Source organism: Hyperolius riggenbachi, chromosome 7 (assembly GCF_040937935.1).
Source record: "Hyperolius riggenbachi isolate aHypRig1 chromosome 7, aHypRig1.pri, whole genome shotgun sequence".
Classification (NCBI taxonomy): Eukaryota; Metazoa; Chordata; class Amphibia; order Anura; family Hyperoliidae; genus Hyperolius; species Hyperolius riggenbachi.
The window spans coordinates 20,324,297-20,349,798 of NC_090652.1; the positions used below are offsets into that span (position 1 = coordinate 20,324,297).

At 43.1% G+C, this 25,502-nt stretch overlaps 1 long non-coding RNA gene across 1 annotated transcript in view; it reads left to right on the forward strand.

Moving 5' to 3' along the window:
* Positions 1 to 5,493: 5,493 nt before the first annotated feature.
* Positions 5,494 to 25,502, forward strand: part of LOC137525407 (uncharacterized) — an 80,047-nt gene continuing 60,038 nt past the window's right edge. The window contains exon 1 of the long non-coding RNA XR_011022919.1: positions 5,494 to 5,536. This is a non-coding gene — a long non-coding RNA (uncharacterized lncRNA). The remainder of the gene's footprint in view (positions 5,537 to 25,502) is intronic.

Here is a 25,502-nt window from a genome sequence, read left to right on the forward strand (position 1 = left end):
CAAACGATGATTTCTGACAGGTCCTATCTGATCTGATTTCTGATCATTTTTCTGATGCATTTTTTGTAGAAGTTTTTGGAAAGTTTAATTGGAAAAACGATCTGAAATCAGATCGGATCTGTTGGAAATTATCAATTCGATCCGTCTATCTGAAGGAAATTGCATGGTGTGACCCAGGCATAACACCTATAGGATATAGTCTTCCCAGTGAGTAAATCCTGGTACACACTTTCAATTATGATTGGCCAATCACTAACTAACCTTACCAACATGCACTATGGGAGCCAACAGATATTGGATTAAATGAGCAGATAGTGTAGGTAAACAATCACACTACATATAGCTAGGTTCACACTTGGGGTCTGTTAACGTATCTGTGGCTCTGTTTTTCAGGCCGGATCAAAACTGGAGCCACAGATACCAGTGTTAAAGATAGCAGTTCGCTTCACCCATAAAAAAACTGATCTGTCTGCATTCAGGGGACCTGTTTTTAAAAACTGAACGGACGGTCCGGATTTCCAACATTTTCAAGGACCCCCACTAGCTGGAGGGAGAGCGGGGATGGGGGACCCAGGTGAGGGGGGGAACGACCGCCCTCCCCGCTGCCGTTTCCATGTACTGGAAACGTCCCCTGTGGCTTTACCATAGCCTCCGTTTTGTTTAGAAAAAAAGGATCAGTTTAAAGGGGAACTGAAGAGAGAGGTATATGGAGGCTGTCATGTTTATTTCCTTTTAGACAATACCAGTTGCCTGTCAGTCCTGCTGATCCTCTGCCTCTAATACTATTAGCCATAGCCCCTGAACAAGCATGCAGCAGATCAGGTGTTTCAGTGGTTCAGACTTATAAGTCTGATCTGACAAGACTAGCTGCATGCTTGTTTCTGGTTTTAATCAGATACTACTGCAGAGAAATAGACCAGCAGGGCTGCCAGGCAACTGGTATTGATTAAAAGGAAATAAACATGACAGCCTCCATATACCTCTCTCTTCAGTTCCCCTTTAAAACTGATTTGATCCTGAACGGACAAGTGTGGACCTAGCCATAGGTGGTATAACTGGTCAGTTATTGGCCAATCATAATTGAAAGTGTGTACCAGGCTACTAAACATGTCAAATGTTCCATCGTTTTGCCAGGATTGGCCTGCTTGGTGGTAGTAGTTTTCAGATCATCAAATCTTTATATTTGTGATCTGTGTATATAACTTTCTATTTGGCTACTAATTACCATAGTTTCTGTGTACAGATCACAAATATGATTTGATGATCTGAAAACTACTAACACCAAGCTGGCCAATCATGAATCCACAGTTATGGTTACTAATGCACTTAAGGGGCCCATACACTGGTCGATTTCAGCCATTGATCGATCGATTCTATAGAATCGATTGTTCCGGGTTCGGCGACAGCCGCTGACAGGCTGGGAACGCGATTCTCCGCGTTCCCAGCCGCTATATCACCCTCTATGTTGCTATAGCATATAACATATACGCTTTTGCTGCATAGAGGGTGATATAGCGACTGGGAACGCGGAGAATCACTCGCGTTCCCAGCCTGTCAGCGGCTGTCGCCGAACCTGGAAGTAGCCACCGGCGGGGACAGGAGGATCGGAGCGAGGCTGCGAGGGCACCATACAGCTTCAGGGGGCTGAGGGATGCCCCAGGTGAGTAAAAATCATTTTTTATTTTTGACTTAAGTATCCCTTTAAGCAACTCCTTTTCTTATGATACACTGCTCCTGAGGAAGTGGTTATCTTTAACCACGACACGTGTGGAGCGTCTGGCCCTCATCTGAATGCTGCTATCAAGTCCAGGACCCTCCAGTATCGGTATATGTATGCTACAACCCCATAAATAACTTTTGACTTGCATTACTGATCCCTTTATGCACTGTTCATGCACTTTTACCTGAACACTCATGTTCTTTGAGCATTATATCTATCCTTATTTCTTAGCACTTTGGTCACTATAGGGCTTATTACTGTAGCATGTCATTTTCAGGTCTTGACCCGGGTCTGGGATTGCCTTACATTGGGCTCAAACATTGAACCCAATTTTTGACAATTTAAGCAGTTACAGGGCTGATTGTTTACATAGGTGGTGAGACACTTCTTATTGATCATTGGTCCGCAATTGATGTATTGTGGTGAGTTGCTGCTTGTTAGCGGTAACTTTTTAAATTATTTTATGTGTTCTTTGCATGGTGTCCAATAAAGATTGTTTACATTTGGAATGGTGGTGCAGCCTGTATTTACAAGACCTATTTTTTCTTTTTTATGGTTAAGATATGATGCTTTTTGTCCTGGTAGCTGCACACCAGTACTATTGAGGAGTGCGGATTATTTCTATTGCATATCAATCCCAGTCACACAGTGACCAATTGGGCAAAGTTTGAGAACCCTTCCATTAACTGTGTAAGAATGGCTGCAGTTTACATTTTCCCAGTGAATGTTGTATTTGTCTCCGTCCACTTTTTGGTTATGAGAATAAAAAGTATCCTATATGTTATTCCAGGTAATGTACTATGTGTGTGCCAAATATCATTCAAATTCCTTCAGCCATTTTTGCTTGATCAAGTAACAAACATCCGCACTTCCCCTTTTATAATATTAGTAGGATATGCTGCATTTTATATATGAACTGCATTTTCTATATGGGCTAATGTGCTTCATTTTCTGTATGGGCTAATGTGCTGCAATTCATATATAGGCTGCTGTTTCTATATGGGTTAACCTGCTTATTTTCTATATGGGCTAACATGCTGCATTTTATTAATGGACTGCATTTTGTATATGGGCCAATGTGCTGCATTTTATATATGGACTGCATTTTCCATATGGGCTAACGTGCTGCATTTTCCATATGGGCTAACGTGCTGCATTTTCTATTTGGGCTAACGTGCTGCATTTTCTATTTGGGCTAACGTGCTGCATTTTCTATATGGGCTAAAGTGCTGCATTTTCTACATGGGCTAACGTGCTGCATTTTATTAAGCACCTTAGCGGTATGGACGAGCTCAACTCGTCCATTACCGCCAGAGGGTGCCGCTCAGGCCCTGCTGGGCCGATTTGAATCAAATAAAAAGCACTTTGCCAGCCGCGTGTGCTGCCCGATCGCCGCCGCTCTGCGGCGATCCGCCGCGAGCAGCGGCGAAAGAGGGTCCCCCCAGCCGCCCGAGCCCTGCGCAGCCGGAACAAATAGTTCCGGCTAGCGCTAAGGGCTGGATCGGAGGCGGCTGACGTCAGGCCGTCGGCTGACGTCCATGACGTCACTCCGCTCGTCGCCATGGCGACGAGGAAAGCCAAACAAGGAAGACTGCTCATTGCAGCCTTCCTTGTTAATTCTGATCGCCGGAGGCGATCGGAATTATGCTCCAGGAGCGCCCTCTAGTGGGCTTTCATGCAGCCAACTTTCAGTTGGCTGCATGAAATAGGTTTTTTTTAATTTAAAAAAAACCCTCCCGCAGCCGCCCTGGTGATCTTAATAGAACGCCAGGGTGGTTAATGGACTGCATTTTCTACATCGGCTAACAAGCTGCATTTTCTACATCGGCTAACAAGCTGCATTTTCTATATGGGCTAAACATGCTGCATTTTCCATATGGGCCAATGTGATGCATTTTTTATATGGACTGCATTCGGAGCAGTGCTTTTCAGCGCTGCTAGATTTGGGCGCAGCCGGCGCCACCATAGACTATTATAGGAATCACATCACACAGCGCTCAGTGAGTAACGTTGGGGCCGTCAAAAGACGGAGCTGAAGTTGCTTAAAAAACACAATAATTCGGCCTCCAGCAATCGCTGGAAGCCAAATTATATCATCCCCCCCCCTATCCATGGCGGCCTGGAGGGGGAATAGTAATTAACATGGCCCAGACTTGTGCAGAAGCAGGATCAGCCATGTACTGGCTGTGTCCTGCGCCCAAGTCTACCGGCGCAGATTTCACATGTATGCACTGCATTTTCTATACTGGCTAACGTGCTGCATTTTCTGATATGTGAGATGGGCCCCTGTATTGGGGGAGGGGGGTGGTTAGAAGCTGTGCCCCCACAGCTCTGGAACCCCCTGCAGTCACTGGGGCTGCTCCCTGTGGTTACACCTCTGGTGAACAGTGTGTCCTTTAGCCTTTGCCATAAACAAACACTAGTAACAGAGTATGGTATAGATATTGTGGGGACTGCTTGAGTGTCCTGAACAGAACTGCACAACACTTATAAAGCATATACAGTATATTAGAATCTTGCTGCTTAAATACATTGTTCAAGTAGTCTGAAATGTGTGTCCAGGTGCCCCAAATGTTCCTGGCATTCCCTTCAGCCATTGCACACTTTAGATCAGCATTGTCTGACAGTTATCTTCTATTGTTCTTCCTACACCTCCAGCTCACCCCTTTTCCCTTTCCCTTTCCGTACAACTGAACAGGCTGCTCAGCAGATAGCCCGCTAGCCTGTATGTACAGAAATCATTCCTAAATTACCACAAAACAAGTGCGCTTACCAGATTCTATCAGACCTTAATTACAGGGTCTGAAACAGGGCATCATACGACCAGCGGCCAGTATCTTCCCAGCTGGTCTTCTAATTACTGGGCTAAGATGTCCACGCTCACTCAAATAGTAGTACCCACGGTGGTTGCATGCAAAGAATATATGAGAACTCATCTAAGCGTATCTCTCTTAAAAGCATTTATTTCAGTAAAACACCCAATAAAGCATTTATTTCAATAAAACTCTACCCGACCGGTTTCACTGTTAAGTTTCATCAGGGGCTAAAAGAGCAAACGGCTGAAACGGCATATTTATACCTTCTAAAACTCATGCCGGTCGGGTGAGGCGGACATTTGGCTGAACGGCGTCCTGTGAGTTTATATGCTGTATATCGTTTTGGGTCCCTGTCACAAAGGCCCTGATGTGAGTGATTGTTAATGTTTTTTATTGAAAGTTTTATTGAAATAAATGCTTTTAAGAGAGATACGCTTAGATGAGTTCTCATATATTCTTTGCATGCAACCACCGTGGGTACTACTATTTGAGTAGTGTGGACATCTTAGCCCAGTAATTAGAAGACTAGCTGGGAAGATACTGGCCGCTGGTCGTATGATGCCCTGTTTCAGACCCTGTAATTAAGGTCTGATAGAATCTGGTAAGCGCACTTGTTTTGTGGTGCAATATTGGTGGAGGAATTTTGAGACTAGCGCTGAAGTTATACATCTTATTTATTGGAAGGACACTGAACTGGAGTGTTTTGAACTGTGGTAGCTTATCTCAATGAGAATGTTCTAACTGTTCAGAGTTTATTTATATGATTGCGCTGATATAGTTTATATATTCCTAAATTACCACCTTGAACTAATGTTTTTATGTGAATGGAGTAATTCATATTTTAAAATCAATCAACATTTATAACAGTATTTAACAGTATTTATAAATTAAATGTACTGTTTCCATAACTCCACAGGCCTTTGTCGAATAAGTTCTTGATCGGTGGGATCAAGGAGGATTGAGAAGACTCTGAACTCTCCAGAGGCTTCCCACTACTGAGGTAAGTATTCAATTATCTTTTTTCGCTTCAGGTACCCTTGAAAGGATACATGAGGTGACATGATGAGATACAGTGACTTGCAAAAGTATTTGGCCCCCTTGAAGTTTTCCACATTTTGTCACATTACTGCCACAAACATGAATCAATTTTATTGGAATTTCACATGAAAGACCAATACAAAGTACTGTACACGTGAGAAGTGGAATGAAAATCATATATGATTCCAAACATTTTTTACAAAAAAATAACTGCAAAGTGGGGTGCGGGTGTAATTATTCAGCCCCTTTTGGTCTGAGTGCAGTCAGTTGCCCATAGACATTGCCTGATGAGTGCTAATGACTAAATAGAGTGCACCTGTGTGTAATCTAATGTCAGTACAAATACAGCTGCTCTGTGACGGCCTTAGAGGTTGTCTAAGAGCATATTGGGAGCAACAACACCATGAAGTCCAAAGAACACACCAGGCAGGTCAGGGATAAAGTTATTGAGAAATTTAAAGCAGGCTTAGGCTACAAAATGTTTTCCTATGCCTTGAACATCCCACGGAGCACTGTTCAAGCGATCATTCAGAAATGGAAGGCGTATGGCACAACTGTAAACCTACCAAGACAAGGCCGTCCACCTAAACTCACAGGCCAAACAAGGAGAGCGCTGATCAGAAATGCAATCAAGAGGCCCATGGTGACTCTAGACGAGCTGCAGAGATCTACAGCTCAGGTGGGGGAATCTGTCCATAGGACAACTATTAGTCGTGCATTGCACAAAGTTGGCCTTTATGGAAGAGTGGCAAGAAGAAAGCCATTGTTAACAGAAAGCATAAGAAGTCCCGTTTGCAGTTTGCCACAAGCCATGTAGGGGACACAACAAACATGTGGAAGAAGGTGCTCTGGTCAAATGAGACCCAAATGGAACTTTTTCTCCAAAATGCAAAACGCTATGTGTGGCGGAAAACTAACACTGCACATCACTCAGAACACACCATCCCCACTGTCAAATATGATGGTGGCAGCATCATGCTCGGGGGGGGTGCTTCTCTTCAGCAGGGGCAGGGAAGCTGGTCAGAGTTGATGGGAAGATGGATGGAGCCAAATACAGGGAAATCATGGAAGAAAACCTCTTGGAGACTGCAAAAGACTTGAGACTGGGGCGGAGGTTCAGCTTCCAGCAGGAAAACGACCCTAAACATAAAGCCAGGGCAACAATGGAATGGTTTAAAACAAAACATATCCATGTGTTAGAATGGCCCAGTCAAAGTCCAGATCTAAATCCAATCGAGAATCTGTAGCAAGATCTGAAAACTGCTGTTCACAAACGCTGTCCATCTAATCTGACTGAGCTGGAGCTGTTTTGCAAAGAAGAATGGGCAAGGATTTCAGTCTATAGATGTGCAAAGCTGGTAGAGACATATCCTAAAAGACTGGTAGTTGTAATTGCAGCAAAAGGTGGTTCTACAAAGTATTGACTCAGGGGGGCTGAATAATTATGCACACCCCACTTTGCAGTTATTTATTTGTAAAAAATGTTTGGAATCATGTATGATTTTCATTCCACTTCTCACGTGTACACCACTTTGTAATGGTCTTTCATGTGGAATTCCAATAAAATGTATTCATGTTTGTGGCAGTAATGTGGCAAAATGTGGAAAGCTTCAAGGGGGCCAAATACTTTTGCAAGCCACTGTAGACATGTCTATGTACAGCGCCAAACATACAAATAACTATGCTGTGTTCCTTTTTTTCTTTCCCTGCCTGAAAGAGTTAAACATCAGGAATGCAAGTGACTGGCTTGGGACTGGATGGGACCACAGCGTAACCCTCAGTGATAAGGAATTACAGCCATAATACAGAAAATGGCTTCTGAGAGCAGAAAATAGATTAAAAAGGGTCAACAGTTCATAGACTTTAGCTCTGGCATACTTCAATGAAGGGTTATTGAGCAGAGACAATGAAACAGTAAAAACTTAAAAAGTAGATTTAAATATAAAATAAAACTTCTGCCGCTGAGGGAGTGATCAGATACTCACTTTGCCCATGCGCTGCAGCTACAAACTTCTTCTTGTTCTTGTGTTCCATCTCACATTAAGAGTGCTTCCTAGGGGACGCTCTTGCTGTGAGATGGAACACAAGAACAGGAAGAAGATTGTAGCTGCAGCGCATGGAGCATGGCCAAAGTGAGTATCTAATGACTGCTGAGCAGCTGCTGCTGCGTCCCCCCTGATCCTGACTACCTATACAGAGGCATCTAATACTGACTATCTATACAGAGGCATCTATTACTGACTATCTATACAGAGGCATCTATTACTGACTATCTATACTGAGGCATCTAATCCTGGCTATCTATACAGAGGCATCTAATCCTGACTATCTATACAGCGGCATCTAATCCTGACTATCTATACAGCGGCATCTAATACTGACTATCTATATAGCGGCATCTAATACTGACTACCTATACAGAGGCATCTAATACTGACTATCTATACAGCGGCATCTAATACTGACTATTTATACAGAGGCATCTAATCCTGACTATCTATACCACGCGGGCCAAATTTGGCCCGCAGCGCCAGAAAACTTGGCCCGTAAGTGCTTTCCTGATTTTACATTGATTTTGGCCCGTGGCCATGCTCCCGGCTCCGCCCCCTCCCACAGTAAGTTTGCAATGCCCTCCTTCCTTGTATGAGTGATAGAGCGTGATTACGCTCAAACACTCGCTTGCTCCGCCTAACTAATGACATGAGGGGTTTTACTTCCTGGCCGCCGCTCCATTACCTCCTGGAGTCGGCGACCCGTCCTGCACAGAAGTCCGCTCCCCTGATGCTCTTCGCATGCCCGGCGCCATGGCATGCAGCAGTGATGTGAACACAGCAGGGTGGCTCCCCCAGTAACATCGCGTATACAGGAAGTACTTCCTGTATACGCGCCTTCTATGTCGGAGCCGCTCTGCTGTGTTCACATCACTGCTGCATGCCATGGCGCTGGGCATGCGAAGAGCATCAGGGGAGTGGACTTCTGTGCAGGACGGACCGCCGACTCCAGGAGGTAATGGAGCGGCGGCCAGGGAAAAAGGGGCGGCAGGCTGGCTACCTGCAGGGGACAGCTACCTATCTAATCTATACTGGGGGACAGCTACCTAATCTATACAGGGGGAAAGCTACCTATCTAATCTATACTGTGTACAGCTGCCTATCTAATCTATACTGGGGGACAGCTACCTATCTAATCTATACTGGGGGACAGCTACCTATCTAATCTATACTGGGGGACAGCTACCTATCTAATCTATACTGGGGGACAGCTACCTATCTAACCTATACTAGGGGGCAGCTACCTAGCTAATCTATACTGGGGGACAGCTACCTATCTAATCTATACTGGGGGACAGCTACCTACCTAATCTATACAGGGGGAAAGCTACCTATCTAATCTATACTGGGGGACAGCTACCTATCTAATCTATACTGGGGGACAGCTACCTATCTAATCTATACTGTGTACAGCTGCTTATCTAATCTATACTGGGGGACAGCTACCTATCTAATCTATACTGTGTACAGCTGCCTATCTAATCTATACTGGGGGACAGCTACCTATCTAATCTATACTGGGGGACAGCTACCTATCTAATCTATACTGGGGGACAGCTACCTATCTAATCTATACTGGGGGACAGCTACCTATCTAATCTATACTGGGGGACAGCTACCTATCTAATCTATACTGGGGGACAGCTACCTATCTAATCTATACAGGGGACAGCTACCTATCTACTCTATACTGGGGACAGCTACCTATCTAATCTATACTGGGGGACAGCTACCTATCTAATCTATACTGGGGGACAGCTGCCTATCTAATCTATACTGGGGGACAGCTACCTATCTAATCTATACTGGGGGACAGCTACCTATCTAATCTATACTGGGGGACAGCTACCTATCTAATCTATACTGGGGGACAGCTACCTATCTAATCTATACTGGGGGACAGCTACCTATCTAATCTATACTGGGGGACAGCTGCCTATCTAATCTATACTGGGGGACAGCTACCTATCTAATCTATACAGGGGACAGCTACCTATCTAATCTATACTGGGGGACAGCTACCTATCTAATCTATACTGGGGGACAGCTGCCTATCTAATCTATACTGGGGGACAGCTACCTATCTAATCTATACTGGGGGACAGCTACCTATCTAATCTATGCTGGGGGACAGCTGCCTATCTAATCTATACTAGGGGACAGCTACCTATCTAATCTATACTGGGGGACAGCTACCTAATCTATACAGGGGGAAAGCTACCTATCTAATCTATACTGTGTACAGCTGCCTATCTAATCTATACTGGGGGACAGCTACCTATCTAATCTATACTGGGGGACAGCTACCTATCTAATCTATACTGGGGGACAGCTACCTATCTAATCTATACTGGGGGACAGCTACCTATCTAATCTATACTGGGGGACAGCTACCTATCTAATCTATACTGGGGGACAGCTACCTATCTAATCTATACAGGGGACAGCTACCTATCTACTCTATACTGGGGACAGCTACCTATCTAATCTATACTGGGGGACAGCTACCTATCTAATCTATACTGGGGGACAGCTGCCTATCTAATCTATACTGGGGACAGCTACCTATCTAATCTATACAGGGGACAGCTACCTATCTAATCTATACTGGGGGACAGCTACCTATCTAATCTATACTGGGGGACAGTTACCTATCTAATCTATACTGGGGGACAGCTACCTATCTAATCTATACTGGGGGACAGCTACCTATCTAATCTATACTGGGGGACAGCTACCTATCTAATCTATACTGGGGACAGCTGCCTATCTAATCTATACTGGCGACAGCTGCCTATCTAATCTATACTGGGGGACAGCTGCCTATCTATCTAATCTATACTGGGGACAGCTGCCTATCTAATCTATACTGGGGACAGCTACCTATCTAATCTATACTGGGGGACAGCTGCCTATCTAATCTATACAGGGGACAGATACCTATCTAATCTATACTGGGGACAGCTACCTATCTAATCTATACTGGGGACAGCTACCTATCTAATGCTGGATACACACCATGAGTTTCCGCGTCGCACGCGGCCGTCGATACGCGTGGATTCGATTATTTCCGAACGAATTTCGATGATTTTTAGGTCGAATGCCATGTAAAGTATGGCAAATCGACCTAACGATCCATCGAAGCTTGAATCGGACATGTCGGAAATAATCGAATCGATGCGTATCGACGGCCGCATCGAACGCGGAAACGCATGGTGTGTATCCAGCATAACCTATACAGGGGGCAGCTGCCTATCTAATCTATACTGGGGACAGCTACCTAGCTAATCTATACTGGGGACAGCTACCTATCTAATCTGTACAGGGGACAGCTGCCTATCTAGTCTATACAGGGGACAACTGCCTATCTAATCTATACTGGGGACAGCTACCTATCTAGTCTGTACAGGGGACAGCTGCCTATCTAGTCTATACAGGGGACAACTGCCTATCTAATCTATACTGGGGACAGCTACCTATCTAGTCTGTACAGGGGACAGCTGCCTATCTAATCTATACTGGGGACAGCTACCTATCTAATCTATACTGGAGGCAGCTACCTAGCTAATCTATGCTGGGGACAGCTGCCTATGTAATCTATACAGGGGACGGCTGCCTATCTAATCTATACTGGGGGACAGCTACCTAGCTAATCTATACAGGGGACAGCTGCCTATCTAATCTATACTGGGGGACAGCTACCTAGCTAATCTATACTGGGGACAGCTACCTATCTAATCTATAAATGGGACAGCTGCCTATCTAATCTATACAGGGGACATCTGCCTATCTAATCTATACTGGGGACAGCTACCTATCGAATCTACTGGGGACAGCTACCTATCTAATCTATAAAGGGGACAGCTGCCTATCTAATCTATACTGGGGACAGCTACCTATCTAATCTATACAGGGGACAGCTGCCTATCTAATCTATACAGGGGACAGCTGCCTATCTAATCTATACAGGGGACAGCCGCCTATCTAATCTATACAGGGGACAGCCGCCTATCTAATCTATACAGGGGACAGCTGCCTATCTAATCTATACTGGAGGCAGCTACCTAGCTAACTTATACTGGGGACAGCTGCATATGTAATCTATACAGGGGACAACTGCCTATCTAATCTATACTGGGGGACAGCTACCTAGCTAATCTATACTGGGGACAGCTACCTATCTAATCTATACAGGGGACAGCTACCTATCTAATCTATACTGGGGACAGCTGCCTATCTAATCTATACAGGGGACAGCTGCCTATCTAATCTATACAGGGGACAGCTGCCTATCTAATCTATACAGGGGACAGCTGCCTATCTTAATCTATACTGGAGGCAGCTACCTAGCTAATCTATGCTGGGGACAGCTGCCTATGTAATCTATACAGGGGACGGCTGCCTATCTAATCTATACTGGGGGACAGCTACCTAGCTAATCTATACTGGGGACAGCTACCTATCTAATCTATAAATGGGACAGCTGCCTATCTAATCTATACTGGGGACATCTGCCTATCTAATCTATACTGGGGACAGCTACCTATCTAATCTACTGGGGACAGCTACCTATCTAATCTATACAGGGGTCAGCTGCCTATCTAATCTATAAAGGGGACAGCTGCCTATCTAATCTATAAAGGGGACAGCTGCCTATCTAATCTATACTGGGGACATCTGCCTATCTAATCTATACTGGGGACAGCTACCTATCTAATCTACTGGGGACAGCTACCTATCTAATCTATACAGGGGTCAGCTGCCTATCTAATCTATAAAGGGGACAGCTGCCTATCTAATCTATAAAGGGGACAGCTGCCTATCTAATCTATACTGGGGACAGCTACCTATTTAATCTATACAGGGGGCAGCTACCTATCTAATCTATATTGGGGACAGCTACCTATCTAATCTATACAGGGGACAGCTGCCTATCTAATCTATAAAGGGGACAGCTGCCTATCTAATCTATACAAGGGACATCTGCCTATCTAATCTATACTGGGGACAGCTACCTATCTAATTTATACAGGGGACAGCTACCTATCTAATCTATACAGGGGACAGCTACCTATCTAATCTATACATGGGGCAGCTACCTATCTAATCTATACAGGGGAGAGCTGCCTATCTAATCTATACAGGGGACAGCTGCCTATCTAATCTATACGGGGGGACAGCTGCCTATCTAATCTATACGGGGGGACAGCTACCTAATCTATACAGGCGACAGCTACCTATCTAATCTGTACTGGGGACAGCTACCTATCTAATCTATACAGGGGACAGCTGCCTATCTAATCTATACTGGGGGCAGCTACCTAGCTAATCTATACTGGGGGCAGCTACCTAGCTAATCTATACTGGGGACAGCTGCCTATCTAATCTATACAGGGGACAGCTGCCTATCTAATCTATACTGGGGAACAGCTACCTATCTAATCTATACAGGGGACAGCTGCTTATCTAATCTATACAGGGGACAGCTACCTATCTAATCTACTGGGGACAGCTGCCTATCTAATCTATACAGGAGTCAGCTGCCTATCTAATCTATACAGGGGACAGCTACCTATCTAATCTATACAGGGGACAGCTGCCTATCTAATTTATACAGAGGACAGCTACCTATCTAATCTATACAGGGGACAGCTGCCTATCTAATCTATACAGGGGACCGCTGCCTATCTAATTTATACAGAGGACAGCTACCTAGCTAATCTATACTGGGGACAGCTACCTATCTAGTCTGTACAGGGGACAGCTGCCTATCTAATGTATACAGGGGACAGCTACCTATCTAATCTATACTGGGGGGAAGCTACCTAGCTAATCTATACAGGGGACAGCTATCTATCTAATCTATACAGGGGACAGCTACCTATCTAACCTATACAGAGGTCAGCTACCTATCTAATCTATACTGGGGACAGCTGCCTATCTAACCTATACAGGGGGCAGCTACCTATCTAATCTATACTGGGGACAGCTACCTATCTAATCTATACTGGGGACAGCTACCTAGCTAACTTATACTGGGGAAACCTACCTAGCTAATCTATACTGGACACACCTACCTATCTTATCTATACTGGGGAAACCTACCTAGCTAATCTATACTGGAGGTTCTACCTACCTAGCTAATCTGTATTGGGGACAACTACCTAGATATCCTATACTGGGTGCACCTATGCGTGACTAACCTATACTGAGTGCACCTATACTGAGCCACCTACCTGACTAACCCATACTGGGGGCACCTACTTAGCTAACCTATACTGGGGGCACCTATATCTACCTGAACTGGGAGTACTTACCTGGCTAACCAATACATGGGGCACCTATGCCTGAATAAACTATACTGGGGGCACCTATACCTGGCTTCCTATACACTCCAGCTGTACCTGGCTACCTACCTATACTGAGGGTGTTTTTTTTTTCTTTTTGTTTCACCATAGCTATAACATGCGGTACACTGTCAGGTTTGTGCGATCATTACAAATGGGAAAGGGGGGGGGGGGGGGTAAATATGACTGTTGGCCCTCGACCTGGTCTAAGTTTTAAATTTCCGCCCTCCGTCTATTTGAGTTTGACACTCCTGATCTATACAGAGGCATCTAATCCTGACTATCTATACAGAGGCATCTAATCCTGACTTTCTATACAGAGGCATCTAATCCGGACTATCTATACAGAGGCATCTAATCCTGGCTACCTATACAGAGGCATCTAATACTGATTATCTAAACAGAGGCATCGAATCCTGGCTACCTATATAGAGGCATCTAATCCGGACTACCTATACAGAGGCATCTAATCCTGGCTACCTATACAGAGGCATCTAATCCTGGCTACCTATACAGAGGCATCTAATCCTGACTACCTATACAGAGGCATCTAATCCTGGCTACCTATACAGAGTCCTGACTTTCTATACAGAGGCATCTAATCCTGACTACCTATACAGAGGCATCAAATCCTAGCTACCTATACAGAGCCATCTAATCTGGGCTATTTGTACAGAAGCATCTAATCCTGGCTATTTATAAAGAGGCATCTAATCCTGACTATCTATACAGAGCCATCTAATCCTTGCTACCTATACAGAGCCATCTAATCCTTGCTACCTATACAGAGGCATCTAATCCTGACTATACAGAGGCATCTAATCCTGGCTACCTATACAGAGGCATCTAATCTGGGCTATTTGTACAGAAGCATCTAATCCTGGCTACTTATAAAGAGGCATCTAATCCTGACTATCTATACAGAGCCATCTAATACTTGCTACCTATACAGAGCCATCTAATCCTGGCTACCTATACAGAGGCATCTAATCCTGACTATACAGAGGCATCTAATCCTGGCTACCTATACAGAGGCATCTAATCCAGACTATCTATACAGAGGCATCTAATCCGGACTATCTATACAGAGGCATCTAATCCTGACTATATATATAGAAGCATCTAATCCTGGCTACCTATACAGAGGCATCTAATCCTGGCTATCTATACAGAGGCATCTAATCCTGGCTATCTATACAGAGCCATCTAATACTTGCTACCTATACAGAGCCATCTAATCCTGGCTACCTATACAGAGGCATCTAATCCTGACTATACAGAGGCATCTAATCCTGGCTACCTATACAGAGGCATCTAATCCAGACTACCTATACAGAGGCATCTAATCCTGACTATATATATAGAAGCATCTAATCCTGGCTACCTATACAGAGGCATCTAATCCTGACTATACAGAGGCATCTAATCCTGGCTACCTATACAGAGACATCTAATCCAGACTATCTATACAGAGGCATCTAATCCTGACTACCTATACAGAGGCATCTAATCCTGGCTACCTATACAGAGGCATCTAATCCTAGCTCCCTATACTGAGGCATCTAATCCTGGCTACCTATACAGAGGCACCTAATCCTGACGATCTATACAGAGGCATCTAATCCTAGCTCCCTATACAGAGGCATCTAATCTGGACTCCCTATACAGTGGCATCTAATCCTGGCTACCTATACAGAGGCATCTAATCCTGACTATCTATACAGAGGCATCTAATCCTGGCTACCTATACAGAGGCATCTAATCCTGACTATCTATACAGAGGCATCTAATCCTAGCTCCCTATACAGAGGCATCTAATCCTTGCTACCTATACAAAGGCACCTAATCCTGACTATATATACAGAGGCATCTAATCCTGGCTACCTATACAGAGGCATCTAATCCGGACTATCTATACAGAGGCATCTAATCCTGGCTACCTATACAGAGGCATCTAATCCTGACTACCTATACAGAGACATCTAATCCTGGCTACCTATACAGAGGCATCTAATCCGGACTATCTATACAGAGGCATATAATCCTGGCTATCTATACTGGGGCATCTAATCCTGACTATCTATACTGAGGCATCTAATCCTGGCTATCTATACTGGGGCATCTAATCCTGACTATCTATACTGAGGCATCTAATCCTGGCTACCTATACAGAGGCATCTAATCCTGACTATCTATACTGAGGCATCTAATCCTGGCTATCTATACTGGGGCATCTAATCCTGACTATCTATACTGAGGCATCTAATCCTGAATATCTATACAGAGGCATCTAATCCGGACTATCTATACAGAGGCATCTAATCCTGACTATCTATACAGAGGCATCTAATCCTGGCTACCTATACAGAGGCATCTAATACTGATTATCTAAACAGAGGCATCGAATCCTGGCTACCTATATAGAGGCATCTAATCCGGACTATCTATACAGAGGCATCTAATCTGGGCTATTTGTACAGAAGCATCTAATCCTGGCTACTTATAAAGAGGCATCTAATCCTGACTATCTATACAGAGGCATCTAATCCTGACTACCTATACAGAGGCATCTAATCCTGGCTATCTATACAGAGACATCTAATCCGGACTCCCTATACAGAGCCATCTAATCCTTGCTACCTATACAGAGGCATCTAATCCTAGCTCCCTATACAGAGGCATCTAATCCTTGCTACCTATACAGAGCCATCTAATCCTGGCTACCTATACAGAGGCATCTAATCCTGACTATCTATACAGAGGCATCTAATCCTGGCTACCTATACAGAGGCATCTAATCCTAGCTCCCTATACAGAGGCATCTAATCTGGACTCCCTATACAGAGGCATCTAATCCTGACTATACAGAGGCATCTAATCTCGGCTACCTATACAGAGCCATCTAATCCTGGCTACCTATACAGAGCCATCTAATCCTGGCTACCTATACAGAGGCATCTAATCCTTGCTACCTATACAGAGACATCTAATCCTGGCTACCTATACAGAGGCATCTAATCCTGACTATACAGAGACATCTAATCTTGGCTATCTATACAGAGGCATCTAATCCTGGCTACCTATACAGAGGCATCTAATCCTGGCTACCTATACAGAGGCATCTAATCCAGACTATCTATACAGAGGCAGAGGACTGTCTATACAGAGCGGTTGTCCAGCGGATGGGTGAGCGACTTCTGCTTTACAACGGTAGCTTCATTTGTCTCTGGGCCGCAATGTCTTGTGCTTACACATGCTGCATCGCTTGCTTTTGTACACGCTTCATGGTGGCATATTCCATACTCAGTTCTGATTCAACAACTGCGATTGAGTTGTGATCTGGACACCACAAGTTTTTGCACCGTGTGCCACCAACCCTAGTAACGCCTCTGATACCAGGCATGGGCAAACTTGGCCCTCCAGCTGTTAAGGGAACTTCAAATCCCACAATGCATTGCAGAAGTGTGCCAGACACAGTCATGACTCATAAAGGCAAATGCATTGTGGGACTTGTAGTTCCTTAACAGCTGGAGAGCCAAGTTTGCCCATGCCTGATCTATACAGAGGCATCTAATCCTGACTATATATACTGAGGTACCTATTGCTAACTATCTATACAGAAGCATCTAATCCTGGCTACCTGTGCAGAGGCATCTAATCTGGGCTATCTGTACAGAGGCATCTAATCCTGGCTACCTATACAGAGGCATCTAATCCTGACTATCTATACAGAGGCATCTAATCCTTATCCTGGCTACCTATACAGAGGCATCTAATCCAGACTATCTATACTGAGGCATCTAATCCTGGCTACCTATACAGAGGCATCTAATCCAGACTATATATACAGAGGCATCTAATCCAGACTATCTATACTGAGGCATCTAATCCTGGCTATCTATACTGAGGCATCTAATCCTGACTACCTATACAGAGGCATCTAATCCTGACTATATATACAGAGGCATCTAATCCAGACTATCTATACAGAGGCATCTAATCCTGACTATCTATACAGAGGCATCTAATCCTGGCTATCTATACTGAGGCATCTAATCCTGACTACCTATACAGAGGCATCTAATCCTGACTATATATACAGAGGCATCTAATCCAGACTATCTATACAGAGGCATCTAATCCTGACTATATATACAGAGGCATCTAATCCAGACTATCTATACTGAGGCATCTAATCCTGACTATCTATACAGAGGCATCTAATCCTGACTACCTATACAGAGGCATCTAATCCGGACTACCTATACAGAGGCATCTAATCCTGGCTACCTATACAGAGACATCTAATCCGGACTACCTATACAGAGGCATCTAATCCTGACTACCTATACAGAAGCATCTAATTCTGACTATCTATACAGTGGCATCTAATCCTGGCTACCTATACAGAGGCATCTAATCCTGGCTACCTATACAAAGGCACCTAATCCTGACTATCTATACAGAGACATCTAATCCGGACTCCCTATAGAGAGGCATCTAATCTTGGCTACCTATCCAGAGGCATCTAATCCTGACTACCTATACAGAAGCATCTAATCCTGAATATCTATACAGAGGCATCTAATCCTGGCTACCTATACAGAGGCACCTAATCCTGACTACCTATACAGAGGCACCTAATCCTGGCTACCTATACAGAGGCATCTAATCCTGGCTACCTATACAGAGGCATCTAATCCTAGCTCCCTATTGTCGGGCGTTTTGTCAATGTTTGTATAACTTGTTTAAAAATAAATATAAAATCAAAAATGTAAATGTAATGCTCCTGGGAAAATAGGAGGAGCTAAAATACAAACATACGCCTAACTGTGTGAGCTTGTTTTCCGAGGTTTTACAGTACTGGTTTAAACATGCAAATAAATGTGGACCAATTTATAAAAATATCAATTTAATATCGAATAAATATTACAATATCAAAACAATATAATATTGCACTTTTGATATAAAACAAAACTCATAAGGTCATTCTTATAATAAGCAATGAGCTGGATAATAATTTCAGTAAAACATCAAAATGTTATTATACTTATTCACCAATACAAAAGGCTTAAACCAATTAGCAGTCAACTCAAATACAGTGCAGAGTTATGACTCATCAAATATGGCCGTCGGCCCTGTTACTCAATTTACCACAGGGTCTCTGGAGACAAAATGGATGAATTGAACGACAACAAAATGGCTGTTATCAAAATCAAAATGGCTGCTATCAAAAACAAAATGGTGGCTATCAAAAACAAAATGGTGGCTATCAAAAATCAAAATTGCGCAGTCCAAAATCAAAAATGCGCTATCCAAAATAAACTGGCTGATGTCAGCTATACCATTCAATATAACAAATTTAGGATGACTCAGTGGATCTGACGACTGGGCGTTGCCCCACAATCGCTATGCAATCAACTATAAATGACAGGAATTTTCCCACTGTCTATACTTTAACCTCCGCTGGCCTGTGATACTACACAGAGCAAGCGGGTAAAATACATATAATTTTGGAATAAGATATCTATTGAGTCGTCCTAAATTTGGCTAGGTGTGGCTTGCACATGCTGCGGCAAAGTATCAAAATATCTAGAGGAGGTAGCTTGAAAGGTCAAGTTTTTTTATCCAAGACTGAGTTAAACAGCCAGTTATCAATGAACATATGGTAGAACTTAGGTGAGTTGTTTCCAACTTGCAACTTTGGAAAAGCTCACCCCTTTTTAAAATATCAACCAATGAAATTCAATCAATACATCATATGTTCAGATATTCTGCGCTGTAATAAGCCGTCTAACTAACAAGAAAATCAGAACTGGGTTCAAGTATAGTCACCAAGATGGCCTCTGGGCGTGTTCCTCTTAGGCGTGGCTGTGTTCAGATGGCATGAATCCTCTATGTCCTGGTCTGCTCAGATCTCCTGATGGTCTGATCCTCCTTCATTGAATGACCCCTCTCATCTTATTCCCCTCACTACCTCTGGTCCTGCCCAGGAGATTAAATCTTCTAGCCTATCACTGGGCAGTGGGAGTGACCAATGGGAGCTTTCTGTGACTAATCTTTAACCCCAGTGTAATACTGGCTTTCACCCTTTGTAGGTGCTGTTGGCTAACTAATCACAGACTTACTGGGATATTTGGCAAACTAAAAACAAAAATCATGTTTTATTATAACCCAACAGTGAATAAATCAATGTTATAATTCCTCTATGGATAGCTGACCTTGCTGGAATCACTGGTTATTATTTATTATACAGTGACCTTTTCTACCATATTTAAGATAGATTGGATTTGATCCAAGAATCATTGGCATGCTTAAAACCACCATGGACCTCTCCTTTATAACATATTGTGCTTGTTAGCAGAGTTTTATATCTCTAACATCATTGTTTAATATACAACACTGGTAACCATATAACATTTCTATACCATTCTGGATATATTCATTCAGGGAATCTTTATATTAACACGTATACATTTTCAATAACATTTTCATATTGTTACTGGTTTGCCCAGCTATAAGAAAAATAAAGGTATTTCCTAAGCCTTGTGTTTGTGTCTGGACTTTGGAAACACAAATATTGCATAGAAACCTTGCATGGGTTTTGGTTTCACATTCAATGTAGCCAGGTTTGAGCCATTGTATACAGAAACTGGTTCATTTACCGACAAAAGCTAGTTAAGGCCTGGTCTGTCTCTTTCATTGTTCTAAGACTCCTCTTGTTTGCTGTCTTGTCAAGTGTTTTGGCCATGCAAGATAACTGTGTTACCTATTGCAAATAGCACCTCAGCTGACTGCCTGTTGTTCAACATCTGACCTTCCTTTAGAGACACATACAAGTCAGCTTTGTAGGGCAATATTACATCACCATGTTAAAATAATCTATACATTTCTAAATAATCAATGCACCTATATTAATCAAAATCACCATACATTAGAAAGTCTTTGTCTTCTGTAACCTAAGAGAAGGAAATTATTAGGTCTATGTGTATCTGATCATACACAGTTCAGTTTATTGGAAAAATGATATCCCGCCATATGGAAATCTCGACACATCCCCCTTTTCTTTTGGAATGTTCCAGGGTGTGACCATTTCAAAAGAACAACAAGGATTATTAAACGTTTTACGTTTTCTTCATTCCTGTGGGAACGCGTTGTGAATAACCTTTGTTTTGTACTGGTAATCCAAGTATGAAAGGGAAAAATGGACTTTAAACATTGTCTTCATCACATTGAAGTTCATGTTTCACGCTTCAAGACAAATAGACTTGGCAAATGATACTCCGGCTGCAAACAAACAGGTTTCTTCTTGCTGCAAAGGTAGCAAACAGCGACTGTAACAGCGATGAACTGCTTTGGCCTTTGGTTCAAACAAAAGGATTTTCCGGATCTGCTTCAAGATTTGAATAACTCACTCCTGTGAGTATCTGGTGTGGAACAGGTATCAGACTTGCATCTCCATCAAATGGACCTCGGATACATCAGCTCGTCATTCAACGACACATCGCGGGTTTAGGCTCATCTGGACCCTCTAGGATAGGAACATCTATCTGGTCATGATGAACTCCGCTGTATCCGGTAACATCACGGATGCTGGATCTGGCACCACACTTGGCTCGGCATTCTTCCCCAAGATTAGGACTGCGTAAAGGATGGCAATCGTCAGGTGGGACATCTTTGCGCCGGATTGGAATCTTTGTGTCCATATGGATTCTAGTGGAGATTAACACATCATTAGGTATACCTGTCAGGAGAAAAATAATTTATTAGCATACATTTCCAGATTGCTCAATTCTCCGTAGCTGTGAGCTAGGGTGACATATACGCAACTGATTAATATGCACCCATTTTTCAACAAAATCATCCCCCTTAGGGATCTTAACCTTATACACTACAGGGGACAACTTATCGGTGATTGGATATGGACCTTTCCATGAAGGGAGGAATTTCTTTTCCTTTACCTGGTCTCTGGCAAAATTATACAGATACACCTTATCGTCAACCTGATACTCCTTTTGTGTAGTTTTGAGGTCATAGTACGTTTTTGTACTGACTGCGGCTTTTTCGATGTTTCTTTGAGCAAATGCAAAGGCATGCTGGAGGTGCTTCCGTAAGTTCTCCACATATTGATGTGCAGTAGTTGCATTCATCAAGTTGTGATCTGTGGTTTTGTAAAGCAAATGCTGGGGTAACACCATCTTTCTACCTGTGAGCATCTCAAATGGCGAAAGTTTGGTTGCTGCGCTTGGAGTAGCTCTAATAGCCATAAGAACTAGTGGCAGCTTGACATCCCAGTCTTTACCTGATTCGCTAACAAATTTTTTCAGGATATTTACAATAGATTGATTGTAACGCTCCACTCCACCACTAGAGGCTGGTCGGTAAGCTATGTGTAGCTTCCGTTTTATCCCTAGGATTTCCCACATTTTGGTCATTACTTCACTGGTGAAGTGACTTCCGCGATCGGATTCGATGCGCTGTGGAAGACCAAATCGGGAAAATATGTGGTTAATGAGCAGTGATGCGCACACACTGGAACTGCATGTTTTACTCGGTAGACATTCTACCCATTTAGTGAACAGACATGTTACGGTTAACATATACCGGTTTCCTTTTGAGGACGTTGTTACTGGACCAATGAAATCGATCTGGATGTCTGACCATGGCATAGCTATGCCTCTTTTCATCAGCGGTGCCCTGTGAGTGGGACCTTGTGGCTGGAATTGAGGGCATATCAAGCACCCTTGACAATATGTCCTGACATCCTGTAACATGTGTGGCCAGTAAGCGTAGTCTCTTAATAACTCATACGTTATTTTCTCTCCTCGATGACCAGCTGTCGGGGCATCATGAGCATGTTGCAACATCAAACCCCGATATGCTGCGGGTACTACCCATTGTGTAATACCATTTTTCGAGGTTCGTATTAGCAATCCATCCTGTAATGAAAATTGTGACACACCTTTCATCAGAATGCGTAATTCTTCGTTGTCACTGCAGTCTTCCACGGTGATGGGATAATCATGTGGACTTCCAATATGTTTATAAAACAAACCAATAATGGGATCCCCCTTTTGGCTCGCAATGAGATCCTCATTAGGAGAATCTTGACTCCACATTGCTACACTGGGTTGAGACTCCTTTTGGGCCTGCCCCCTAGTAGTGACATTTACTTCGATAGTTCCCATGAGGTCATTGATATCGAAGATTTCACCATCAATGGCTGCTTTCTTAGCGAGGGAATCTGCTAAATCGTTCCCATCTTTATCAGCGCCAGGATGTTTCGAATGACCCCTTACCTTTTTCCAGTAAATGGTAAGACCGTGGGTATTAACCAGTTCATCAATTTTACAAAACAATTTACCATGTTTGACTGGCTTTTTGTTACTCCTTGTCATGCTAGTCCTTTTCCAACTGGGAAAATATTCCACAAAACTGTTCCGAACATACTCAGAATCTGTTATCAAAACAAATTCCTTAAGGTCATGTTCGATAGCCATTTGTATAGCTTTATACACGGCAGCGAGTTCTGCGACCTGGCTACTTTTGGGACCAATTTTGTATCCCGCAGATATCTCTGGAAATATGTTATTCCATATGATACCGATACCTGCAACCAGCATCTTTTCATCTCCTTCTGTGTGAAAAGAACAGCCGTCAACATATGCACATGGTAGTGATTTGCAGTACTCCTCTTCATAGGATTTATATGGAGATAGAGATTGCTCTTCCAGAAAATCGTTTTCTGGTGGCTCATCTTTATGTTCCACATGAGTACAATCATGGAGTTCAGCTAATCCTTGAGCAACTGGATTTTTAGTATCCTGTTTATATTTGATTTCCAGTGGCCATCCCATTAGGGACATTGTCCATGCCGTTATCCTACTGTTTGACAGGTTACCTTCTTTTATTTGGTTACTTTGCAAATATTGTAGTGATTGGTGTGCAGTTTCTACAATGATCTTTTCCCCTTGAATAAAACTTCTGAAATATTGCAAAGCCCACACAGTTGCTAATAATGCCTTCTCACAATTATTAAATTTGATTTCAACTGGTGATAGTGATTTGCTGGCATAAGCAATTATTTTATTCAGTCTTTCTTGCTTTTGGAAAAGAACTGCACTTACACTCTTGTCGGTAAAACCTGTTTCAACATAGAAGGGTTTACCACCTTCTGGATAAGCAAGGCATGGGGCCTGTATGAGTTTTGTTTTAAGCTCAGATACAGCTTGTTCATGGCACTCATTCCATTCCCATTGTACTCCTTTCTTTAGCAGCTGCAATAGCGGCTTTGTAATCTCAGCATAGTTATCTATGAACTTGCGAGAATAATTCATCATCCCCAGGAATGATCTCAGTTCCTTGAGATTTGTAGGGGACCTCGTATTTTTGATTGCTTCCACTTTCTTTTTCTGTGGATTGATTCCTTCTGCAGTAATTTCATGTCCTAGGAAATTTACCTTAGATCGGCACCATTGAGCTTTCTGTAGGGAAAGTTTAATACCTGCTTCTCTTAGTTGATTTAATACATATCTCAACTCTGAAATATGTTCCTCAAAGACTGTACTTTTGATAAGGATATCATCGACATAAGTTAGTGTACCTCGTTCTGCTGCATCAGGCATTGCTTTGTGCATAAACACAGCAAATTCGTGGCCTGCGTTGATGTATCCGAAAGGCGTCCGGGTCCACGCAAATTGTCTATTACCGAATGTGAACGCCAGTTTGTATTGATCCCTTTCATCCACTTTAATTGTCCAATATCCTTGTGCGCAGTCAAGGGCTGTGAATATTTTAGACCCTTGGATTTGCGCCAAGCATTGGTCAATGTATGGTACAGGCCAACCCGACATGTAGACACGTTTGTTTAACTGTCTCAAGTCTGAGCATAGACGGAACTGACCATTCGGTTTGAGAACTCCGAGTACTGGATGATTGAAGGAACTGTGTACTGGGCGGATAATACCTTTCTTTTCCAGGTTCTTAACAATTTCCGATAATGACTCGTAGGCTGCTAGCGGAAGTCGATATTGTTTGATAAACACAGGGGGTGCATCTGGATCAGTCAGGATTCTCGTAACATGCAGGTTAGTCTCCCCACAGTCATAAGAGTCCTTGGCAAACATCTCCTGGAAATCCCAGAATAGTTGCCTTAGCTGCTGTCGTTCTGATTCATTAGAACATCCATCAGCTATAGAGAGTTGTTCTTCCACCCGTTCATGAAATTCTGGGAAAATCTCAGGTTGACCTACCTCATAAGCTTCTTCAAGCCTATTAGTTAGGTCGTTTGGGGTGTAACATGCTTGATCCTTACCCTGCTGGAGTGTTTGATACTCACTTTCATTGATCTCATGGTTAAAAATCAATGATGTTTCCTCGACATGACATGTACCTTCCTCAGGACTGAAAGGATAAACAGAGTGTATGCTGAACAATCCTTCAGGTGTTGAGAAATATTGTTGGTCCACTATTTGTTCTTCTGTCAAATATTCATCAGGTATTAATCCAATGACTTCATTTTGGAATCCAA